Raw genomic sequence first — 16,707 nt, forward strand, 5'->3', positions numbered from 1 at the left:
TGATGTCTCTATGGAAGTTGTATACATTTCTCTTAGCTTTCCATAGAGACCAAAATGGTGTAATTTGAGTGAGTATAGCTCAAGTTATGAGTGGAAAACTATAGGTAGGTTAAATGACCTTGTTTTGGGTCACCCAGCCCTGTGGATGGCGCTTGGGGCGCCAGATTCACGCTTGGGGCGCCAAATTACGAGATCAGACAGTAGCATCCACGCTTGGGGCGCCAGATTCACGCTTGGGGCGTCAACTTTCTGTTTTCCCACGCTCTGGGCGTGGATCTCACGCTACGGGCGCGGGGGTTCTGGAGGTTTCGCACCCTTTTCTTAGAAAATGCATAACTTTGGCTACGGTGCTCCGATTTGAGCGCGGTTTGAACCCACGCGTAGCTAATGAAAAATACTATAACATAGTAGAAAATGGGAATCATAAAAGGAGTTTAGAATTAATTGATAATTAAAGTGATGAAGACATTTAACGACGTACTGTCAAGTAGAATGGAAATATAATATTAAGTTTTGTCCCACTATTCCGCGAAGTATATATAGTTATGATCACGCACCTGGTTATTTAAATCCGGCTTGTTTAAAAAGGAAAAATTTATCAATGCCGTACGCAATGATAACAATCCGGTTCTAGAACGGGGTGTTACATTTTATGGTATCAGAGCAGTTTCGTAGGGAATAACTGTTAGCTATTGTTGAGTATGCTTAGTGTTTGATGCTTTATAGTTGTTTTGGTACTCTTTATGATTATTGCACTTGTGATCACTAAGTATGAGCCTGATCAACTCATTTCTGTGTGTAACATGTGTAGTGACATGACGAGGAACCGGAATAACCCTGAAACATCGAATGTCAATGCTCAGCCAGACACTGTTTTGGCTGCTCTTGTGAGGCCTAGAAGTGGCCGTGTGGCAACGGGCGTACAACCTGATCCCGTGGCTGAAGCTCTTGCAGCCGTTCAGAGGGAGTTGGCTGCTAGCAGGCAAGCCAATGAAAATCTGATGAAAACAAATGAAGACTCGCGGATTGCTATGGCCGCGATGATGACTGAGTTGAGGACGTTGAGGGGTACTAGGCCCGTGAACCGGCAACCCACTCCTCCTCCTCACACGGCTACGCCTTCTCCACCTCCTTCACAGGAAGAGGGTGTAGCGGGTAACAATGAAGGTGAGGCTAGTCATCCTTCTGGAAGCCACAGTCATCACACTGAGGTCCGTCAACCACGTGTTGAGCATGTTGACGAACATGAAGCTGAAGAAAGACGATTGATGGCTTTTAGAAAACATAAACCACCTTCTTTCAGTGGAGGCTACGACCCGTTGGTGGCAGCAAAATGGCTCCAAACTATGGAGAAAATCTTCAGGGTGATGAGGTGCCCTGATGCAATGAAGTTGGTCTACTCCGTGTATATGCTGGAAGAGGAAGCTGAGGATTGGTGGACCAATACAGTGCAGCCCTTAGAAGCTGAAGGCCGGGAAATCACCTGGCGGTTGTTCGAGACTTTATTCTTGGACAACTACTTCCCTAGGGAGGCTAGGGAGCAGAAGCAGAACGAGTACAATGATCTAAAGCAAGGGTCGATGTCAATTGACCAATATTTTGCTAAATTCAACGAATTGGTGAAGTACGCCAACTATGGGAGAGCCTTACCTACTCCGGCCGAGATGACCTCTAAATTTCAATGGGGTCTGAATGAGAAAATGTCTTGGAAGATGTCTAATTGTGATATCCGAGAGTTTAGCAAGTTTGTGAACCAATGCCGGAAAGTAGAAGAAGTTTATAATGTGGCAAAGAGCAAGAAGTCTTCTGGGACACAAGCTTCAGGTGCTAGTGGAGCAACTGACTCTACTTTAGAAAACAATAAGAAAATAGATGACAAGAATGGAAAGAAGAAATTGCAAGCGAAGCAATCTGATGATAAATTTAAGAGAAAAGGCAACCAAGGAGAGACAGTTATGAGTGAATTCCCCCTGTCTAAATGTGACACCTGCGGGAAGACACATAGAGGCACATGTTGGTACGAAACAAAGTCGTGCTTCAAATGTGGCCAACTGGGTCACTTTGCTAATGTATGTCCTACTAGGACTTATCGGATTTCAAATGTACACGCAATTGTTGGATCTCGAGTAAGAGGTCAAGATTATACCTTAGAGCCACATGATGGGGAGGAAACTCTCAGGCAAGCAGAAGGTATGATTTGAAAATTTCTTTCTTGTGAATTGTCCACCCAGTGTAATGATGATAGACATGTTGTTGCATAAAGTGTAATGCATGCATGTGAGTGATGTATTCTTGATGATGCATGCAATGTCTGTGAGAGTGAACATTGTGTTGAATTGACAGATTTGACGTTAGTCTGATCAAGTGGAGCATAGGCTCTATAACCACAAAAGTTAAAGTTAACAAAAGAATTAATGAAATGGAAAGCTAGAATTATGAACCAAACTGTAAACCTCTAGGTTTAGCTTACGGCTAAAAACCATTAGGAGGTGAAGGTATAACAAAGAAAAGTAGTCTGATAACATGCATAGTTATGCCTGATTGTATGTTAATGTATTGAGGCAAAGAATAAAAGACTATTGCATGAGGGTGTGAAAATGATTGTTCTTGTGAGTTTATGTTATATGAAATTGCATTTAAGATGGATGTGAATTATTAGCGAAGAAATTCTCTAAATAGGAGAATAAGTGGATACGGGGCTTTCTTAATGGAATAATTCCTAAGAGTAGTGACTCTTGGAAGCACCCAGATAAAAAATTTGTTTTTAAAAAGGAATAATTCCTTAAAAAGTAAGTCATGAAGTGAGAGTGAAGATGGTATGGTTAGTGAAAGGGCTAATGTACCATTGAATGATGAAAACAAGTCATCAGTGAAAGGACTGGTGTGCCATGTCAGTGAAAGGACTGATAAAATCATCAGTGAAAGGACTGGTGTGCCATGTCAGTGAAAGGACTGATATGTGAAATCAGTGAAAGGACTGATAAAATCATCAGTGAAAGGACTGATATGTGAAATCAGTGAAAGGACTGATAAAATCATCAGTGAAAGGACTGATATGTGAAATCAGTGAAAGGACTGATAAAATCATCAGTGAAAGGACTGATATGTGAAATCAGTGAAAGGACTGATAAAATCATCAGTGGAAGAACTGATGTGCATGCTAGTGAAAGGATTGGTGCATGATATTAGTGAAAGGACTAATATCTAATTAAAAGTTTAGGTAAGGATTGTATTATCAGTGTAAAGACTGATAGGGTCATCGGTGAAAGGACTGATGGTCTATTACAAATGTAGTTGGTATTATCAGTGGAAGGACTGATGCACTGATGTTTCAATGGAATGGTATCATCAGTGACAAAACTGATGTACAATTAAATAGGATAGGATATTATCAGTGAGAAGGCTGATGTACTAAAGCACATGTGGACAGTAATATTAGAAAAATGGCTAATATTAGATCGAAAACTTAGAAAGGGTTCAAAGTTGTAATGAAAAGACTAGTTCACGAAATAGAAAATTTTGTGAGATTTATTATAAACAGCCTTGTAATGATAATGGATCATTGAGAAAATAGTCTGTAAAAGACTGTGTGCCTAACGAAAGGGTTAGCACACAATATGGAGATTGGTGATGATCTTAGGATTATCTTAAAGATGAGGAGTTTGAAAGTAACATTATTAAAATTGAATAAATGTTGATGAGGTAAGACCATGATGTTTTATGGTTTCATACCAGAACGAAGGATATAGACCTGGTAGGGATAAAATAACTAGGCTTGAGGAGATCGAGCACTACTTATAAGCTCAAAGGCTTGCACCTAATGGCAACGTGTGTATAAGTATAGAGATAAAACCATTTTGATGGTCGAGATGCAGTGGGAAGGCAGAAGGCCTGACCTGTCCAGTTGGTAACGGGGAGAACGAGTTCTCTAGCGGAAGCCCGAGTTCAGGAATAGGTATGTTCCTGATTTTGCGGACAAAATCGCTAAAAGGTGGGGTGAATATAATATCCCTAACCTAATTAATTAGTAAATTACAAGTAATTAAATAATTAAGCATGTTTTAGTGAGTAAAATTAAGTATAAGGCTTAATGAAATGAATCTGAGTCACTTTGGAGTTAAAAAGTGTACTCAGCGAAAATTAAGGAGTATAAATGGGTACTGGCAAAAGTACCCAAAATATAAAAATAAAGTTGTAAATATTCCTAGAATAATATTCCAGACTTTTGGGTAAAGTTTGGTAATTAATGGAGTTGAATAGATAGACGAACCAATACCCGCTTAAAGCCACTTAACATAAGTTAAGTGACCAAAGCAACAAAAGAAACCCAATTGTCCCTCCCATTCCCGTCGCCAGAAAGAAGAAGAAGGAAGAGAAGAAGAGTGAGGAAAGGAAGAGAGGAAGAGAAACCCTAGGGGGAGCTAATCTCAACCATTTTGAGTGATTCCAAAGCCTAAACCACTCCAAATCTCCTCCTCTTTCATAATCCTTGCTTTGTTTTGAGTGGGGAGCATTGTGGAGAGGGATATTGGCTCTCAAAAATTCGGCCCTTTGGTGAAATTTGAGGTTTTGAGTGCTTCAACCTCCATTGAAGCTTGAGGAGCCATCAATCCTTGGTTGTGTGACCATTGGTGGTAAGATTCTAACCCTTGAACCATGTTTTCTTGGAAATTTCATGATATAGGGTTTTGAATGAATAGTGTTATGGGTTTTGTGAGAATTTGAGTAAATTGGCTATGTTGTGGTAGAATTGAGACTTAGCACATGTTGAGAAAAATGCTAGGAATGTCATTTAATCGGTAAAAATGAGCCTAGTTAGTTAAATGACTATACTTGGTATATTGCAAGATTATCATGCTTGTTGAAGAGTTTTCTTGCAATTATGACCAATGGGTTGGCTTGGTTGATTGATGATTGGATCCTTGTGATGTCTAGGATTGAGACATTTGGACCAACCGTGAGTGATCAACCATTGGAGCAAGCTATGGAGCTTGATTAGCTCCATTGGATAGGTGAGTTCATGCTTATGTTTGGTATGAATTGTATAGCTTGGATGATAGCTATGTGATGTTATTGGATGCAATATATGTTAATTGCATTAAACCTTGTGTAGGTTTTGTTTGAGAAGTGGAGTATTTTAATTGATTGACTGTGGAAACTGTTGGTGGTGAACAAAGGTCGAATTGAAGCTGAGGTAAGCCTTCGGACCTTGGGTGTAATTCCCTTGACTGTTCTACCAAGCCCTGAAAGGGTGGAGGTTGTGATTGTGTATATAAATGCAATAAAATAGTGTAATGCTTTGTTATACGTATGTGTATGCATTTGGTGTGGCATAGGATGGTGTTTCCCTATGTTGGTATGTTGCATGACGATGCGTAAATCATACTTGGTAGTTAGCTGGCCAGTAGGACTATTTGCATCTGAGTTTCCTTAGGACAGCTTGAGAGCTCGAGGGATTTCTCCTGGAGATGTATTGCACTTCGCATAGATATGTATTTACTGCATTATTATTGTTATTGCTATTACACTGATATGGAACTGTGGGGTGGAGAGATGCTCCAAGGACCCCTGGTTTACTGGATATATTCGTATATCTCACCCCGTGTTGTGGGGACCCCCTTTCAGGTAAGGATGCTGCAGGAGCCTCTGATGGCAAGTGGCCTTATTTGCAGTAGATCATGCATGAAGAAAATGATGTTTTGAGATCATACATGTTGTTTTGTAGATTTACATGTATAGGATTGATCATTGATAGCATGGACGTATGTATATCTCGTTATATTTGATGGACTTAGCCTATGATCATGCCATTGTATATCTCTTTGGTTGATGAGAGCCAAGAGATGATCATAGCCTTTTGTAGCTAAGTCCCCCGTTATGTAATTAAACTTGTATCAATGCTATTTACTTCCAGGATATGAATGCATGATGAATATTGGATTGTTGAGCTGGAAATTATATTAGGTACCTAGTGCTAAATTGGAAAATGTTGAGAAAACAAATACATCCCGTCCGGTTGACCAATTTTCATACCCAAGGTGATGGAATTGGACTTTGATGTCTCTATGGAAGTTGTATACATTTCTCTTAGCTTTCCATAGAGACCAAAATGGTGTAATTTGAGTGAGTATAGCTCAAGTTATGAGTGGAAAACTATAGGTAGGTTAAATGACCTTGTTTTGGGTCACCCAGCCCTGTGGATGGCGCTTGGGGCGCCAGATTCACGCTTGGGGCGCCAAATTACGAGATCAGACAGTAGCATCCACGCTTGGGGCGCCAGATTCACGCTTGGGGCGTCAACTTTCTGTTTTCCCACACTCTGGGCGTGGATCTCACGCTACGGGCGCGGGGGTTCTGGAGGTTTCGCACCTTTTTCTTAGAAAATGCATAACTTTGGCTACGGTGCTCCGATTTGAGCGCGGTTTGAACCCACGCGTAGCTAATGAAAAATACTAAACATAGTAGAAAATGGGAATCATAAAAGGAGTTTAGAATTAATTGATAATTAAAGTGATGAAGACATTTAACGACGTACTGTCAAGTAGAATGGGAATATAATATTAAGTTTTGTCCCACTATTCCGCGAAGTATATATAGTTATGATCACGCACCTGGTTATTTAAATCCGGCTTGTTTAAAAAGGAAAAATTTATCCAGTTTTCTAATTGAACCAATGTGATTGTAACTGCGCTTAATGCCGTACGCAATGATAACAATCCGGTTCTAGAACGGGGTGTTACACATTCGTAATTCAATACTTCCTTTGAACAGTTAGTTTATCTTCAGTAAGAGACGAAGCACAGTTCGCTTACAAAGGAAAGAAGTTCAATAACAAATAAGTGAAACATAATGATGTCACTTGATAAAGGATTTGACTATTTGTAACAACTATTTCACTATTTGCACATGATGAGTGATGACTTATTTAAATAGTATTTACCTGGATCGATTCCATCAGTATTAGGAGAGTCACGAGGTGCCAAAATTGTGACAAATCGAACAACAACATTGCTGAAAAGAAGGAAGAAATTTTGAAATTATACTTCAGGAAGAAATTTGTACCTCTTCGATCCCTTTTTAGTTTGTTTTAGGCTAGATGTAATCAAGAAAATGAAAACACTATAAAGCATAATTTTACCTGCAGTAAACTGGGTGTATATTCCAGAAGGGAGAATTCTTGAAAATCACATTTGAAATAATAATATTTCTGGAATTGACAAATTCTACAAGATTTGGTCTTGTAAATTGAAGAGTTCTCTGCCTCCACATGTTCCACCACACATCTCCTTGCCCATCAATTGTCCCATTCTCGCCTTCAAAAATATGAATAAGAGTCAATTAAATGGAGGGAGGGAGAGAGAGATTAGTTTTACCATGAAAGCTTGTAGCCTTAGGTTATAAGGGTATAAAGAAACTTACAGTTCCCAAGACATCCAATCAATTATGGCTATGCAGTACAGAGCTTTTTCAGCATGCAATTTTCTTTTCTTGTTTACTCTAAACTATTACTTTACATTTCTTTCTTATATACTTCAATAAGTTGTAGTCATTATTTTTTAGACACTCAGTGGTCTGATGTAAAATAAGAAATTGGGTCAGTAATTTATTTTTTACCTGTGATTACTACATCATTAACTCCATCTCCATGGATAAAACTCATATACCTTCCTCCAGGGAGCTCCCTTCCTCTTCCATAAGATGGTAAGGGTGCAATTAAAGGCCAATTCCTCAACTCCTGAAGAACGAAGAGAGGAAGAACATTAAAAAATGTGGTAAAAGACAAAAGGCTCGATGTTCATCTGACTTTCTACCTATAAGTTCCCTTTACTTGTAGACAAAAAATAAACTGCATTACAAGAAGAACAAAGGTATTTTGATTTCCATTGGATTTTGAACATTCACTTCAGATCATATTCTAGCAGCATAACATAAGAATTTATTATTCAATATATACACCTGACAAAATGAGTTTGATAGTCAGAGTCCTATATGATAGATTTAATCCATGCATCTAGAATTGAATTTTGGAACAGACACACAGCTCTGGAACTGAAACCAGCAGGCAGGTATTTACACCATTCCACTACCTAATAATGCTCCCAGCACATAATCCCTCCAATCAGATTTATAACCAGAAACATGAAATAATTACACAGTTAGAAGTCTGTTACAGCCCCAACTCAATGAAGTAAAGGGTGGGCGACATAACAAAAGCTTCCAAGCAAGATAAAAAAAAAACCACTCCCCATTAAACCCGACTAGCGAGTGTGGGGTGGAGAAAATCCTTGTACGCAGCCTTACCCTTGCATAATTGCAAAGAGACTGTTTTCTGGATTCGAACTTATGACCTTTCAGTCATGCAAGATATAATATATAAATCAGTAATGGAAGCTCTAATATATAAATCAGTAATGGAAGCTCCAAGTATAGAAGTGACTTAAATAAGCCCATCATATATTGAACTTGCTTATCTATTGTTTTTGGGGGCTGGCTGCCATAATCTATAGCAAACAATGAGTATTAAAAAAATAAGTAGCATTCTCAGGTGACTGATAATATAGTGCTTTTCATTTAAAATTGTTATGAACACAAGCATATATGATTAGTACTCAAAATTAGTTTTACATCAATTCATAGAATACGCCTCACTCTAGATTTTGTTATTTAAACAAATGAATCATATTTACATGATTCATACACTTGCAGAATAAGGCAGTACCCCAGCATAGTAGTAGGCTAATGGCCAACAAAACCAGCTGTCCAACAAAGCAATTGTTAATGCTATAAATATCATGCACATGCAGCCATGCAGAGAAAGACCCACCAATACTTTACATCCTCTCAGCCAGAGCACCATGATTCATGCAGATTCATTTTCCGACAATCCATTATCCATAGTGCATATACTCCATACTACCAACCATACATAATCGAGATAAACAGATAAACACAAACCAACTGACCCAATTCATGATACAGAACATAACAGACCTTTTTATCATGTAAAAATGTTCCTTCTTTCAGTATTATCACCATTATTTTATTGAATTCACAAGTACTGACCCTGAAATTTTTTTCTCACAAATTGTTAAATGACTTTAGATTATGGTTTATCAAATTCCACTCATTAAATTTTTGCGGTGCTTCTTAAATTTTCAGAATGTAGCCGACATTTTGGCAGTTTGTGAAGACTTTATAACGTGCAAGCAATGAAAAGTTTTCCATTGAAATACCTATCATAGTCATTATCACTTTGATTTTAGTGTCAGGTGGGCTCTACCTGATGCTTAGAATCAGATTACTAACGGTGAAAAATAAATATACATAAAAAATTGTTCTGACAACATATATGAATAAACAACAAAAGAAAAAAAATATACTTTAAATAACTTTGTCTAATGTTCATTGAAATGACGTCATTTTGGATTGAAAAATAAAAAAATTAGAATGCTAAAGACTATTATAACGTCAAATAAATTAAAATTATAAAAATACCATGATTTCCGCCCTAAAATGACGTCATTTTGATAAACATTAAATACAATTATGTAAAGTAACTTTAGAAAAAAAAATCATAAACAAATAAAATATTTTAATAGTATACATCGTTTTCATCCAAACAAAAACTTGAATGCCGACATAATTTAGCTCTATAAAATATTAAATTACGATTTCAACCAAAATATAATATTCAATTAAATTCTAATAAAAAATTATAAGTAAATTAAGATAATTATTAAACAAATATACTATTTTAATGATGTAAAGTTTGTGCTATGGATGCAATTCATCTGTATCATTCTAGCTTTTAAGAATCCAACATTGAATGTTGTAAGGTTAAAAATAAAAAATATTTATGTACCCACGCATATTACCTTTACAAAAGGTCTACGTACTTAGCGGTTCACTTAAATTATAATTAGATTATATATGCGATTTTGTTTTAAATTATTTCTTGCTTCACATTATTTTTTCTTTTTTGTAATTGGGTACCGTAAAATGAGTTTAAATTATGTAAATCTCAATTTTACAAAATTTAAACAAAGAACTAAATCGTAATCGATATCCGTTTTCAAAGATCAAATGCCGTTTGCATTATAATATGTATCTTTCTCGTTCAAAAAATACATATTAGAAAAATAAAATAAAAAAAACTTGAGTAACCCAATTAACTCAAACAGCTAAAAATATATCTTCACTAACTTTAGAATTTGGTCCTCAAATATATTCAAATTGGATTTCGGTTTAAGCAAATTGTTCCTTAAAAAATAAATTTGTTAGCAAATTACATGCATTGGTTTATTATTCCTTGATTTAGTCCGATTCGAATGGAATAGAACCACACAAGCTGTAAAACTCTCTATCAAATTTTAATACAGCTAAAATAACCCCTTGCTAAATTATTCACGTGCTTAGTGGTAGCAAATTACAACTATGTTAACGTGAATTTATTATGAAATTAACAGCTTCGAAAATCAATAGAAAAAGTTATACTCATGTAATAAATACTCCTTGTTGAAATTAATAATAAATTGACTCCATGACATTAAAAATAATGAATGGATGAAGTATTACGTGAATATTTTTTTTTCTAATTTTAATAGGTGTAAGTGTAACAGTAAGAACTCGCCAATACAAGAGAATAGTGAGAATATCTCCTTTACAACATACTCCACCCACTAAAAATAATATATATATATATATATATATATATATATATATATATATAAATATGAGAAAATATTTATTTTTTTAAAGAATATAATTTTGTGTCATTTTAGATCCTAACCGTCAATTTTCATCAATCAACGGTTAGGATTTATTGTGTCAAATCTATTAATTAATTAGTAATTCGCAATAAAATTCAATAAATCTAAATGGTTGATTGATAGAAATCAATGGTTAAGATCTAGAATGATACAAAATTATATTATTTAAAAAAATAAATATTTTTTCCAGTAGAATGATCCGTTTACCAATTTTTTTACATATTTTTACAAATTACACTATATGTACTCCCAAGAGAACATATTATAAATTAGTGTTCTCCCGGAAGTAGATAGTATAGTTTGTAAACAAAAAGTTTATAAATATAATCTTTATATATATATATATATATATATATTCTAAAATGGGAAAATAAAAACAATTAGGTTATTCACGCCATTTTAATTTAATTGGATTTTCTAATTTAAGTGGCAGAGTATTTAATACATTTATACTCAAAATATCTCTCAAGATATCAGGACTAATTTCAACTGAAGCAATTTTTCTTCACAACTTTTTATCATTATTTTTGTTATTATTAAATTAAAATTAAATTTATAATTATAAAATAATATCAGCTGATAATCCTAAATTTAAAAATAGTTGTTATAAGAAATTGTAAGAAAAAAGTAATTGTAATTATAATTTACCCCTTTACTCATTATCTATGTTGGTACAAAAAAGTTTAATAAAATAAAGAGAAAGGAAGGAATAATAGGAAAATGGTGATGATGGGTATTTGGGGTACCTGTGTGGCTTTGATAACGGCACCAGCAGCGAGATAAAGGGTCATGTGGCTAGTGAGGTTGAAGCTCTCTGTTAAGTACACACCTGGAGGCACGTAAAGAACCGTGCCACCGCGCCTTCTCATGTGTTCAATCCGGTATATCGCCTCCCTGAACGCCTTCGTGTTCACCGTCCGGCCGTCGCCCACGCCGCCGAAGTCCGCTATGGAAATCCTGTCGCCACGGTGCCTCAGCGGCACTATGCCGGAGCACGTGGCCGCTTCGGAATAAGCCGCGGCAACAAAATCGGAGGAACAGAGGAATAGAAAGATGAGTGTGAAAAGGAGTGAGAGAAACATTTTTTTGGGAGTGTAGAGAGAGATGTGGCCGTTAGTTCACAAAATATGATAAAAACATTTCATAAAGCGGTGTTTTTTTTTTTTTTTTTTTGATAACAATAAAGCGGTGTTTTATGTTCTCAAAGAGAGTAAGGAATCTGTGATAAAAAAAAATTCTTTTTTTTAATGAATAATTAATGAGGTTTGTATTCATCATGCAATATGACACAAAAAAGTATTTTACACACAATATTTTGTGGAGCTCGTATTTTTTGAAGCAAAATTAAAAACAAAATTACGACACGCAAAACAAATTTCTATAACATTACACAATCACTTTTGCTACGATCGTAAATCTTATAAAACTTATATTATTTGTTGGATCACGAGATACTGGAAAAAAAAACTACACTTAAAATAAGAAATACGTCACCTTGGCATGAAAATTTTGTGTTTGCTTTTTTTTTTTTCTTTATATATAAGTGAAATTTTATTAAAATATATGCATATTTATGAAAAATGAGACACAAAATTGTAAGTTTAAAAATTGATGTGAAATTTTAAAATGAAAAGATTTATTTATGTAAAAATGTGAAATGTTAAATAAAACAAAATTGTACTAAAGAATTGTGAATTTGGTGTTTTACAGATTATTTTAATTATTTTAGTTAACTGATATTTATATTTTTAATATTTTTGTTCTTTTTTTTTGGAAGAAAACATTTTAGTTCTTTTATTAGAATTAAAATGATGTGCGTACCCAATTTAATAAAGTAGTTAACTATTTAAGAATAACTTTGAATGTATAAATCAAAGACCATAATAAGAGTATTTGGTTGAAAACTTGTTTGATTTAAAAACTAAATATATGTTCAATATTTTCATGAGTTTTAAAAGTCTCAATTTTAGTTTTTCTTTGTCTTTTCAAAACAATTAAATATATTCTAAACGTGATTTTAATGTTCACCTAAAATACAGCTTGATATTTTTTTAATTATTTAATAAGAATACGAAATGATAAAATTTAGGAAATAAGTATAACATTTTTTTAGTTTGAAGTTATCTTTATAGTTTTTGAAATAAAAAAATAATTAAATGTTTTTATAGAAAACTAACTTTCCTCTCAAAATTGAGTGTTATTTGTGACACTAGTCTCCTTTGCAGTTTGCATGAAGTAACAATTTGAATTATAAAAAACATATAGGACATAAAAAATTTCAATTATATGAAGATTCACTATCTATTGTAATGAAAAAAGAGCATAATGTATTATTTTATTTTTTTAAGAATTCACTTCAAATAATGAAGTAAATATATAAGTGGATGTTTGCTTTTGGCTTCCAGAGATATTTTTGTTGATATCAACCTTGATTTGGATGCTTAATTAGAATTTGAAGCACTCCGAAAACTTGGAGACCCAACTACAAGGAGAGGCCGAATATAAGGTTTGTGAAGTAAAGTTTATAGTTCTCATTATATGTGACACTTAATTACAACCAATTTCGCATAAGATCCTTCTTAAACTTGCAAAAACACATATTGTGTAAGGAAGAACTATAGATGACAATGGAGACACATCATAAGTATCAGTCATTCGATGCAACCTTGCAAGGTTTATGTACTGTTTTTATTTTCTTAAAATTATTTTGTAAAATAGTCAATGAAATGAGTGTTTTTTGGGTTTTTTTTTGTTTTTAAAGTTAATATTCAAAACACAAAATAAAACAACTAAAATATGTTCTTTAAATTTGATTCTAAAAACTAAAAAGTAGATATAATTTTTAGAACTATTTTTACAAAACAGGCATTATTAAACAAGTTTTTTTTTAATTCTGAAAATTAAAAAACTGTTTTTAAAAATAGAATTTAAACATACCCTTACATTCTCTTTTCTCTTCCTAAATTGCTCAAAAACTATCTTCAAAAATTGAAAAAAGCAAGTTACAAAAATTATTCCTCCATTTGTAAGTTCTTATAATAATATAAGGGCTTTATACTTCTTCAGCCACTGTAGAACAATATTTTTTTGCAGCTGACTCAAGAAAAATGGGCCCTGCCGTTTTTAGAAAAAGAAAACAAAGGAAAAGAAACAGCCTGTTTTTAAATGTGAGAGTAGTAGAAGAAGATGATTTTTGCACTGACATAAGAAGCATTTTAGCCATAATATAATTACTTAATCTATTATATGCTTGGTGTGAACAAAAAGATCCATTATCAAAGAGTATGTTCAACCCTCAATGTTGGGCCAATGTGCTTGTTTTGGACTTACATAATGATGTTAGGAATGTGACTTTCATAGCTATGAACAAGTCTATAAGAAAATAAGCCATCTAAAATCATGTGGTTGCTATTTCTTTATCAGGACTTGTGAAGCAAAACTTATGATTCCCATTATATGTGAGGTTCTTGGGCAGTTTGATAGCCTATTCATGTTTAGTACTCAATACTCACACACACACATATAGATAAAATTATTTCTACAACCGTTTTACGTATAGCAGTGACAGGTCTATGGTTATAATCTCATACATTTAATGTTTTTCCCTTTTGTATGGTTATTGATCTAAATAAAATATGATAGGCCCATCAAAGGCCAAAATTCATAGAACAAGGCCCAAACCCATCAGGCCCAGAATGAGGCACGATGTCATCAATCGCTTCAGCATAACTTCAGAGATAAGGAAGCAATCACAAGAACTAATAAAGATCCACCGCGTCATTGAATAAATAAACAGAAGACAGCATCAGCTTGCCACCACTCTACCAAGATAGCCTGACATAATGAGATAAGGCTATAGAAGCTCCTCAATATTAAAAGCCATATGACAGCAAGCTACTCCTTCTACATACTTCTGCAAACATTATCTCCAAGCCTCCCACAAGAACCAATAAGGAGGAATCTCTGCCTTCACTATGAAGAAAGGCATCTCCCAAGTTGGTCATCTCTTCACTATAAATACATGTGTTAACTCGAGGTACACATCTTCTTCTACATAATAAAACCTGCTTGAACCAAATCTGACTTGAGCGTCGGAGTGTCTTGCAGGTACACTCCCCATCTTGTTTCATTGAAGACCCATGGGTTAAAGCTGCTCCAACTGTAAGATGCTCCGACCCAAGGCAGTTCCAGGCCATTTGTGTAGAGGAAGATCACATGATCGGCCCAGTTGTAAAATTGGTTCTGATCAGTTATAATTCTCCACATTTAATTTTTTTACGTATATATATGGTAAGTATTTTACTGCTGCACGTATAGCAGTTGTAAAAACATAAATCTCATATATATATATGTGGAAAAAATATTTGTCCTTTTAAAGGACACAACCTTGTGTCCTTTTAAGGTTGTGTCCTTTTAGTGTTTAACACTATGTCTTATCGGTGACATGATTATAATATGAAAAATTACTTTCTTTTCTCTCTCCTCAGCCATTTCAGCTGACGTGGAGAGAGAAAAAGAGCAACTTTTTATATTATAACTATATCCTACTGGTAAGACATAATGTTAAAAACTAAAAGTGCACAACTTATGTCCTTTAAAAGGACAAACACTTAACCCTATATATATATATATATATATATATATATATATATATATATATATATATATATATATATATATATATATATATTGGTAGGATATTCTTACATCAGCGTAAGAATTAGAAGTCTTACACTCAATCTTGATGATTGATCCACTTCTATCCAATGACTCACGTTACTAAAAAATTAGAGCCCTTAGATATAAGTGAGATTAATGGTCAAGATTGAAAGTGTAACTTACACTGGTGTAAAATGATCATTACCCATATATATATATATATATATATAGACAGGATATACTGACCACCAAAAAAATTTACCACCTTTACAACCAACCTAATCACCGTTGATTTTTGTCAATCTAACGATTATTATTTATTGTGAATTAATAATTAATTAATTAATGCAACCCTATAATTTTTTAATAAATTATAACTGTTAGATTGACAGAAATCAATGATAATTAAGTTAGTTGTAAAGGTTGTAAACTTTTTTGGTGGTAAATATATCATTCCCGTATATATACAAATACTTTTTTTTACTAAATCAATTTTGCGAATTGGTTATTCAGTATTCGTTTTTTTTTTTTTTTTTTTTTTGAAAATTACAGGAAAGCAAGAAACAAAACAAAAAATAAAAGGATCTAAGCACAGAGCCTAAAACAGTGTACACCGATAACTTTGTAAATTGGTTATTCAGTATCCATTTTGTGAATTGGTTATTCAGTATCCATTTTATTACAAATTTTGTAAAAAAGAGAACGGGAAACATTAATAACTTGACACAGCAATCAGGCTGCAACTTCGGACAACTATAAATTGGATTCAACTACCACATCCAACACCAGTTTGTCAATAAGAATATCATCGACCAAAATGGCAACTTGGGACTTTACTTAAATTTCCTAGTTCCCAATTCCTAAGCTAGACTCTAGCACAAGTCCCTGTAACAGGACCATAAATCTGCTGTTGGGGCCAAACACAATAATTAAATGCAAAATGAAGTAAATTTATAACATAAAAATAATAACAGCATTAACAACAACAACAGAGCAATTTGGTACATAAGAATTTCTACGTGGAAAATTCAATATGTAAAGAAAAACCACAAGAATCTCCACTATTAATACTTAATAATAATGGGTACACGTTAGAAGTGCTAAACAAACCAGGGACCTTTGGCTCGGCTCGTGAAGGTCTGAGCTTACATGTCTAAAATTAGTTGTTGGCACATGCTTGAACTTTTATAAAAGCTCGTTTAATAAAAAAACTTCAGGTTCCAATTCAAAAGTTCGGTCTTAAAGCCTCTCAGGCTGACCTAGTATATTATTTTTATTT

General features: G+C 34.1%; 1 long non-coding RNA gene and 1 pseudogene across 1 annotated transcript; one reads left to right on the top strand and one right to left on the bottom strand.

The window, feature by feature from the left end:
- Positions 1 to 1,309: 1,309 nt before the first annotated feature.
- LOC133292405 (probable polygalacturonase) lies at positions 1,310 to 11,872 on the bottom strand (annotated as a pseudogene).
- LOC133292403 (uncharacterized) lies at positions 4,528 to 5,195 on the top strand. The gene is made up of 3 exons (XR_009748913.1): positions 4,528 to 4,634; positions 4,936 to 5,012; positions 5,114 to 5,195. It is a non-coding gene; the product is annotated as an uncharacterized LOC133292403 (long non-coding RNA).
- Positions 11,873 to 16,707: the final 4,835 nt, after the last annotated feature.

This window comes from Gastrolobium bilobum, unplaced genomic scaffold, assembly GCF_033153095.1.
Source record: "Gastrolobium bilobum isolate Gb01-03AN ecotype WA unplaced genomic scaffold, APGP_CSIRO_Gbil_v1 utg114551, whole genome shotgun sequence".
In the NCBI taxonomy this organism is placed as follows: domain Eukaryota; kingdom Viridiplantae; phylum Streptophyta; class Magnoliopsida; order Fabales; family Fabaceae; genus Gastrolobium; species Gastrolobium bilobum.